Here is a 10,711-nt window from a genome sequence, read left to right as displayed (position 1 = left end):
TGTTCTAGTGATTACAAGTTTAAACCTTCGAATAAGATAGCTTTATATGTATGAATCGAATGATGTTATGAACATCATTACTACCTTAAGTTCCTTGGATAAACCTACTGGAAAAGAGAAAAATAGATCTAGCTTCAACGGATCCTTGGATGGCTCGAAGTTCTTGAAGCAGAATCATGACACGAAAACAAGTTCAAGTAAGATCATCACTTGAAATAAGATTGTTATAGTTATAGAAATTGAACCAAAGTTTGAATATGATTATTACCTTGTATTAGAATGATAACCTACTGTAAGAAACAAAGATTTCTTGAGGTTGGATGATCACCTTACAAGATTGGAAGTGAGCTAGCAAACTTGAAAGTATTCTTGATTTTATGTAACTAGAACTTGTAGAATATATGAAGAACACTTAGAACTTGAAGATAGAACTTGAGAGAGATCAATTAGATGAAGAAAATTTAAGAATGAATGTGTTTGTAGGTGTTTTTGGTCGTTGGTGTATGGATTAGATATAAAGGATATGTAATTTTGTTTTCATGTAAATAAGTCATGAATGATTACTCATATTTTTGTAATTTTATGAGATATTTCATGCTAGTTGCCAAATGATGGTTCCCACATGTGTTAGGTGACTCACATGGGCTGCTAAGAGCTGATCATTGGAGTGTATATACCAATAGTACATACATCTAAAAGCTGTGTATTGTACGAGTACGAATACGGGTGCATACGAGTAGAATTGTTGATGAAACTGAACGAGGATGTAATTGTAAGCATTTTTGTTAAGTAGAAGTATTTTGATAAGTGTATTGAAGTCTTTCAAAAGTGTATAAATACATATTAAAACACTACATATATATACATTTTAACTGAGTCGTTAAGTCATCGTTAGTCGTTACATGTAAGTGTTGTTTTGAAACCTTTAGGTTAACGATCTTGTTAAATGTTGTTAACCCAATGTTTATAATATCAAATGAGATTTTAAATTATTATATTATCATGATATTATCATGTATGAATATCTCTTAATATGATATATATACATTAAATGTCTTTACAACGATAATCGTTACATATATGTCTCGTTTAAAAATCATTAAGTTAGCAGTCTTGTTTTTACATATGTAGTTCATTGTTAACATACATAATGATATGTTTACTTATCATAGTATCATGTTAACTATATATATATCCATATATATGTCATCATATAGTTTTACAAGTTTTAACGTTCGTGAATCACCGGTCAACTTGGGTGGTCAATTGTCTATATGAAACATATTTCAATTAATCAAGTCTTAACAAGTTTGATTGCTTAACATGTTGGAAACATTTAATCATGTAAATATCAATCTCAATTAATATATATAAACATGGAAAAGTTTGGGTCACTACAGTACCTACCCGTTAAATAAATTTCGTCCCGAAATTTTAAGCTGTTGAAGGTGTTGACGAATCTTCTGGAAATAGATGCGGGTATTTCTTCTTCATCTGATCTTCACGCTCCCAGGTGAACTCGGGTCCTCTACGAGCATTTCATCGAACCTTAACAATTGGTATTTTGTTTTGCTTAAGTCTTTTAACCTCACGATCCATTATTTCGACGGGTTCTTCGATGAATTGAAGTTTTTCGTTGATTTGGATTTCATCTAACGGAATAGTGAGATCTTCTTTAGCAAAACATTTCTTTAAATTCGAGACGTGGAAAGTGTTATGTACAGCCGCGAGTTGTTGAGGTCACTCAAGTCGGTAAACTAATGGTCCGACACGATCAATAATCTTGAAAGGTCCAATATACCTTGGATTTAATTTCCCTCGTTTACCAAATCGAACAACGCCTTTCCAAGGTACAACTTTAAGCATGACCATCTCTCCAATTTCAAATTCTATATCTTTTCTTTTAATGTCAGCGTAGCTCTTTTGTCGACTTTGGGCGGTTTTCAACCGTTGTTGAATTTGGATGATCTTCTCGGTAGTTTCTTGTATAATCTCCAGACCCGTAATCTGTCTATCCCCCACTTCACTCCAACAAATTGGAGACCTGCACTTTCTACCATAAAGTGCTTCAAACGGCGCCATCTCAATGCTTGAATGGTAGCTGTTGTTGTAGGAAAATTCTGCTAACGGTAGATGTCGATCCCAACTGTTTCCGAAATCAATAACACTTGCTCGTAGCATGTCTTCAAGCTTTTGTATCATCCTTTCGCTCTGCCCATCAGTTTTTGGATGATAGGAAGTACTCATGTATAGACGAGTTCCTAATGCTTGCTGTAATGTCTGCCAGAATCTTGAAATAAATCTGCCATCCCTATCAGAGATAATAGAGATTGGTATTCCATGTCTGGAGACGACTTCCTTCAAATACAGTCGTGCTAACTTCTTCATCTTGTCATCTTCTCTTATTGGTAGGAAGTGTGCTGATTTGGTGAGACGATCAACTATTACCCAAATAGTATCAAAACCACTTGCAGTCCTTGGCAATTTAGTGATGAAATCCATGGTAATGTTTTCCCATTTCCTTTCCGGGATTTCGGGTTGTTGAAGTAGACCTGATGGTTTCTGATGCTCAGCTTTGACCTTAGAACACGTCAAACATTCTCCTACGTATTTAGCAACATCGGCTTTCATACCCGGCCACCAAAAATGTTTCTTGGGATCCTTGTACATCTTCCGCGTTCCAGGATGTATTGAGTATCTGGTTTTATGAGCTTCTCTGTAGTGACCCGAACTTTTCCATGTTTATATATATTAATTGAGATTGATATTTACATGATTAAATGTTTCCAACATGTTAAGCAATCAAACTTGTTAAGTCTTGATTAATTGAAATATGTTTCATATAGACAATTGACCACCCAAGTTGATCGGTGATTCACGAACGTTAAAACTTGTAAAAACTATATGATGACATATATATGGATATATATATAGTTAACATGATACTATGATAAGAAAACATATCATAAAGTATATTAACAATGAACTACATATGTAAAAACAAGACTACTAACTTAATGATTTTTAAACGAGACATATATGTAACGATTATCGTTGTAAAGACATTTAATGTATATATATCATATTAAGAGATATTCATACATGATAATATCATGATAATATAATAATTTAAAATCTCATTTGATATTATAAACATTGGGTTAACAACATTTAACAAGATCGTTAACCTAAAGGTTTCAAAACAACACTTACATGTAACGACTAACGATGACTTAACGACTCAGTTAAAATGTATATACATGTAGTGTTTTAATATGTATTTATACACTTTTGAAAGACTTTAATACACTTATAAAAATACTTCTACTTAACAAAAATGCTTACAATTACATCCTCGTTCAGTTTCATCAACAATTCTACTCGTATGCACCCTTATTCGTACTTGTACAATACACAGCTTTTAGATGTATGTACTATTGGTATATACACTCCAATGATCAGATCTTAGCAGCCCATGTGAGTCACCTAACACATGTGGGAACCATCATTTGGCAACTAGCATGAAATATCTCATAAAATTACAAAAATATGAGTAATCATTCATGACTTATTTACATGAAAACAAAATTTCATATCCTTTATATCTAATCCATACACCAACGACCAAAAACACCTACAAACACTTTCATTCTTCAATTTTCTTCATCTAATTGATCTCTCTCAAGTTCTATCTTCAAGTTCTAAGTGTTCTTCATATATTCTACAAGTTCTAGTTACATAAAATCAAGAATACTTTCAAGTTTGCTAGCTCACTTCCAATCTTGTAAGGTGATCATCCAACCTCAAGAAATCTTTGTTTCTTACAGTAGGTTATCATTCTAATACAAGGTAATAATCATATTCAAACTTTGGTTCAATTTCTATAACTATAACAATCTTATTTCAAGTGATGATCTTACTTGAACTTGTTTTCGTGTCATGATTCTGCTTCAAGAACTTCGAGCCATCCAAGGATCCGTTGAAGCTAGATCCATTTTTCTCTTTTCCAGTAGGTTTAATCAAGGAAATTAAGGTAGTAATGATGTTCATAACATCATTCGATTCATACATATAAAGCTATCTTATTCGAAGGTTTAAACTTGTAATCACTAGAACATAGTTTAGTTAATTCTAAACTTGTTCGCAAACAAAAGTTAATCCTTCTAACTTGACTTTTAAAATCAACTAAACACATGTTCTATATCTATATGATATGCTAACTTAATGATTTAAAACCTGGAGACACGAAAAACACCGTAAAACCGGATTTACGCCGTTGTAGTAACACCGCGGGCTGTTTTGGGTTAGTTAATTAAAAACTATGATAAACTTTGATTTAAAAGTTGTTATTCTGAGAAAATGATTTTTATTATGAACATGAAACTATATCCAAAAATTATGGTTAAACTCAAAGTGGAAGTATGTTTTCTAAAATGGTCATCTAGACGTCGTTCTTTCGACTGAAATGACTACCTTTACAAAAACGACTTGTAACTTATTTTTCAGACTATAAACCTATACTTTTTCTGTTTAGATTCATAAAATAGAGTTCAATATGAAACCATAGCAATTTGATTCACTCAAAACGGATTTAAAATGAAGAAGTTATGGGTAAAACAAGATTGGATAATTTTTCTCATTTTAGCTACGTGAAAATTGGTAACAAATCTATTCCAACCATAACTTAATCAAATTGTATTGTATATTATGTAATCTTGAGATACCATAGACACGTATACAATGTTTCGACCTATCATGTTGACACATCTATATATATTTCGGAACAACCATAGACACTCTATATGTGAATGTTGGAGTTAGCTATACAGGGTTGAGGTTGATTCCAAAATATATATAGTTTGAGTTGTGATCAATACTGAGATACGAATACACTGGGTCGTGGATTGATTCAAGATAATATTTATCGATTTATTTCTGTACATCTAACTGTGGACAACTAGTTGTAGGTTACTAACGAGGACAGCTGACTTAATAAACTTAAAACATCAAAATATATTAAAAGTGTTGTAAATATATTTTGAACATACTTTGATATATATGTATATATTGTTATAGGTTCGTGAATCAACCAGTGGCCAAGTCTTACTTCCCGACGAAGTAAAAATCTGTGAAAGTGAGTTATAGTCCCACTTTTAAAATCTAATATTTTTGGGATGAGAATACATGCAGGTTTTATAAATGATTTACAAAATAGACACAAGTACGTGAAACTACATTCTATGGTTGAATTATTGAAATCGAATATGCCCCTTTTTATTAAGTCTGGTAATCTAAGAATTAGGGAACAGACACCCTAATTGACGCGAATCCTAAAGATAGATCTATTGGGCCTAACAAACCCCATCCAAAGTACCGGATGCTTTAGTACTTCGAAATTTATATCATATCCGAAGGGTGTCCCGGAATGATGGGGATATTCTTATATATGCATCTTGTTAATGTCGGTTACCAGGTGTTCACCATATGAATGATTTTTATCTCTATGTATGGGATGTGTATTGAAATATGAAATCTTGTGGTCTATTATTATGATTTGATATATATAGGTTAAACCTATAACTCACCAACATTTTTGTTGACGTTTTAAGCATGTTTATTCTCAGGTGATTATTAAGAGCTTCCGCTGTCGCATACTTAAATAAGGACGAGATTTGGAGTCCATGCTTGTATGATATTGTGTAAAAACTGCATTCAAGAAACTTATTTTGTTGTAACATATTTGTATTGTAAACCATTATGTAATGGTCGTGTGTAAACAGGATATTTTAGATTATCATTATTTGATAATCTACGTAAAGCTTTTTTAACCTTTATTGATGAAATAAAGGTTATGGTTTGTTTTAAAATGAATGCAGTCTTTGAAAAACGTCTCATATAGAGGTCAAAACCTCGCAACGAAATCAATTAATATGGAACGTTTTTAATCAATAAGAACGGGACATTTCAGTTGGTATCAGAGCGTTGGTCTTAGAGAACCAGAATTTTGCATTAGTGTGTCTTATCGAGTTTGTTAGGATGAATTAGTGAGTCTGGACTTCGACCGTGTTTACTTGAAAAATGATTGCTTAACAAATTTTGTTGGAAACTATATATTTTTAACATGTGAATATTATGTGATATATTAATCTCTTAACGCGTTTGATATTATATGATAGATGTCTACCTCTAGAACAAGTCCCATTGACTCACCTAATAATAATGAAGAGTCAAATGTAAATTGGAATGATTCGTGGACTGATTCACAAGTTCCCGAAGAGGAACCGGAAGAAGAGTCGGAACCGGAAGAAGAATTGGAACCGGAAGAAGAATCGGAACCAGATGAAGAAATAGAACCGGTGGGGGAAATAATAAAACGGTTAAGTAAAAGAAAATCCTCAACCAACCGACCAAGGTTAATTATGGTTAATGGTGTTTCCGCCAAGGAAGCAAAATATTGGGAGGATTACCAATTCTCCGATGAATCGGATTCTGACGAGAATTCCGATGATGTTATAGAAATTACCCCAACTGAATTTAAAAAGGCAAAAGAAAATAATAAGGGAAAGGGCATAAAAATAGAGAAATCTAATTCCAACCCCGATGAACTTTATATGTATCGTCAACCCCCGAAGTCCTTAAGTTGTAACAATGACCCGGGAACCTCTAAACCACCAGGTTTTTCTAAACCAATGTGGAAAATTACGGCTCGTATTAGGGGAACATCATATATCCCTAGAAACTTGGCAAAACGAACCAAAACCGAAGAAGAAGAAACAAGCGAGTCGGAATAAGATAGTTGTATTCGTGTGGTGTAATATATGTAATATAGTGTGCTTATGCTTTATGATATATGTAAAAATTGCTTGTATTAATAAGTATTTTTTTTATGAATCTAACTCTTGTCTATTTTACAGTATAAAAACACAAAATGGATAGACAACCCAATATTTTAAGAGACCTACCCGGAGACATGATTGATGAAATCTTGTCTAGAGTCGGTCAGAATTCTTCGACACAACTATTTAAGGTGAGATCAGTTTGTAGGACATTCGAAGAACGTTCCAAGAATGCCTTGGTTTATAAAAGGCTTTCGTTCGAAAGATGGGGGATATCACATTGGGAAATCCATAAGTTACGATGTGTTTACTTTGACGCATATATTGCGGGGAACCCAAACGCTATTTTACGCAATGGGTTAAGAAATTATTTTGACTCAATATATCCGAATATTGGACTTCGTGATTTAGAAAAAGCGGCTAACATGCAACATAAAGAAGCATGTTATGCTTACGGATTAGTAATGTTCGCTTCTCACCAAAGTGAGAACAAGAACGTCGGGCTACAACTATTAAACAAAACGTTCCCACAAGTGACGGAGTCGGTAATTGGGGTAAGAAATGAGGTTTTTAGATTGTTACGGGACTGTTGGACATTACGTAACCCTCGTCCCTTTGACGACGTTACAACACGCTGTCTTATCAACGGCCATAACGGTTATGTTCCACAAGACCAAGGATGGGAAGTAATCTTAGTAAAACCAGAATGCATGACTTGTTTCTGGACGTATGAATTACGTGTCTTTATTGCCTTTGCTGAACGACTTGTGCACTAGCTAGAATTATCTTCACAACCATCTTGTATCAAATTTATTGTGTGCTATATTTCATGCTATATGTAAAATAAGCGGTATTGTAAGTTTGTAAAATATTGTGTAAAAGTTTGAACGCGAAATATTATTATAATCAGTTTTTCATATAGAATTGTAGTAGTTGAATTGTATATAAGCTACTAAGTATGAACTTAACGGGTAGGTACTACCCGAATTTAAACTTATAAAATGCTAATATGAAGAAAAAGCTTTTATAAATGAGTTCATATTACGCTACGAAATACTATTAACTACTCTTAATATTCTGTATGATTAACTTGTTCCATTTGACTATTTTGAAGGAAATGACACCGACTACTCGACACACCGTGAATATGAATGAAGAGGAATTCCGTACTTTTCTAGCTTCAAACATAGCCGCAGTACAGGCTGCACTACATACCAACAATAACCTTGGATCTAGCAGTACAGGAAATTGTGTAGGATGCACCTACAAAGAATTCACTGCCTGCAAACCTTTGGAATTTGATGGAACCGAAGGACCGATCGGATTGAAACGGTGGACCGAGAAGGTCGAATCGGTGTTTGCCATAAGTAAGTGTACTGAAGAGGACAAAGTGAAGTACGCTACGCATACCTTCACAGGTTCTGCGTTAACATGGTGGAATACCTATCTAGAGCAAGTGGGACAAGACGATGCGTACGCACTACCGTGGTCAGCATTCAAGCACTTGATGAACGAGAAATACCGTCCCAGAACCGAGGTCAATAAGCTCAAGACAGAACTTAGAGGGTTACGAACCCAAGGATTTGATATTACCACGTACGAAAGACGATTCACAGAATTGTGCCTATTGTGTCCGGGAGCGTTCGAAGATGAGGAAGAGAAGATCGACGCGATTGTGAAAGGATTACCGGAAAGAATCCAAGAAGATATAAGTTCACACGAGCCCACCTCCATACAACAGGCATGTAGAATGGCTCACAAACTAGTGAACCAGATTGAAGAAAGAATTAAAGAACAGACTGCTGAAGAGACCAATGTGAAGCAAGTCAAAAGAAAGTGGGAGGAAAACGGTGATAAGAATCACCAATACAACAACAACAGCAATTACAACAATAATCGCAACAATTATCCCAGCAATCGCAACATCAATCGCAACTACAACAAACGACCCAACAACAACAACAACAACAACAACAGCAGCAGCAACTACAACAATCATCCCAACAACAATAATAACCGCAACAACAACAACAATCAGAAGCAGCTATGCCAAAGGTGTGAAAAGTATCACTCGGGGTTCTGCACCAAATTTTGCAACAAGTGTAAAAGAAATGGTCATAGCGCAGCGAAGTGTGAGGTCTACGGACCAGGGGTTAATAGAACGAAAGGAACAAATGGTGTCGGAACGAGTAATGGCGGAGCAAGTAGTGTCGGAGCAAGTTATGCCAATGTAGTTTGTTATAAATGTGGAAAACCAGGCCACATCATTAGAAATTGCCCGAACCAGGAGAACACGAATGGACAAGGTCGCGGAAGAGTTTTCAATATTAATGCGGCAGAGGCACAGGAATACCCGGAGCTTGTTACGGGTACGTTTCTTATTGATAATAAATCTGCTTACGTTTTATTTGATTCGGGTGCGGATAGAAGCTATATGAGTAGAGATTTTTGTGCTAAATTAAGTTGTCCATTGACGCCTTTGGATAGTAAATTTTTACTCGAATTAGCAAATGGTAAATTAATTTCAGCAGATAATATATGTCGGAATCGAGAAATTAAACTGGTTAGCGAAACATTTAAGATTGATTTGATACCAGTAGAGTTAGGGAGTTTTGATGTGATAATCGGTATGGACTGGTTGAAAGAAGTGAAAGCAGAGATCGTTTGTTACAAAAATGCAATTCGCATTATACGAGAAAAAGGAAAACCCTTAATGGTGTACGGAGAAAAGGGCAACACGAAGCTACATCTTATTAGTAATTTGAAGGCACAAAAACTAATAAGAAAAGGTTACTATGCGGTTCTAGCACACGTCGAGAAAGTACAAACTGAAGAAAAGAGCATCAATGATGTTCCCATTTCAAAAGAATTTCCCGATGTATTTCCGAAAGAATTACCGGGATTACCCCCACATCGATCCGTTGAATTTCAAATAGATCTTGTACCAGGAGCTGCACCAATAGCTCGTGCTCCTTACAGACTCGCACCCAGCGAGATGAAAGAACTGCAAAGCCAATTACAAAAACTTTTAGAGCGTGGTTTCATTCGACCAAGCACATCACCGTGGGGAGCTCCTGTTTTGTTTGTCAAGAAGAAAGATGGTACATTCAGGTTGTGTATCGACTACCGAGAGTTGAACAAACTTACCATCAAGAACCGCTACCCACTACCGAGAATCGACGACTTATTTGATCAACTACAAGGCTCGTCTGTTTATTCAAAGATTGACTTACGTTCCGGGTATCATCAAATGCGGGTGAAAGAAGATGATATTCCAAAGACTGCTTTCAGAACACGTTACGGTCATTATGAGTTTATGGTCATGCCGTTTGGTTTAACTAATGCACCAGCTGTGTTCATGGACCTTATGAACCGAGTATGTGGACCATACCTTGACAAGTTTGTCATTGTTTTCATTGATGACATACTTATTTACTCAAAGAATGACCAAGAACACGGTGAACATTTGAGAAAGGTGTTAGAAGTATTGAGGAAGGAAGAATTGTACGCTAAGTTTTCAAAGTGTGCATTTTGGTTGGAAGAAGTTCAATTCCTCGGTCACATAGTGAACAAAGAAGGTATTAAGGTGGATCCGGCAAAGATAGAAACTGTTGAAAAGTGGGAAACCCCGAAAACTCCGAAACACATACGCCAGTTTTTAGGACTAGCTGGTTACAACAGAAGGTTCATCCAAGACTTTTCCAGAATAGCAAAACCCTTGACTGCATTAACGCATAAAGGGAAGAAATTTGAATGGAATGATGAACAAGAGAAAGCGTTTCAGTTATTGAAGAAAAAGCTAACTACGGCACCTATATTGTCATTGCCTGAAGGGAATGATGATTTTGTGATTTATTGTGACGCATCAAAGCAAG

This window comes from Rutidosis leptorrhynchoides, chromosome 1, assembly GCF_046630445.1.
Source record: "Rutidosis leptorrhynchoides isolate AG116_Rl617_1_P2 chromosome 1, CSIRO_AGI_Rlap_v1, whole genome shotgun sequence".
In the NCBI taxonomy this organism is placed as follows: domain Eukaryota; kingdom Viridiplantae; phylum Streptophyta; class Magnoliopsida; order Asterales; family Asteraceae; genus Rutidosis; species Rutidosis leptorrhynchoides.
Note: the sequence above shows the minus strand (reverse complement) of the source record.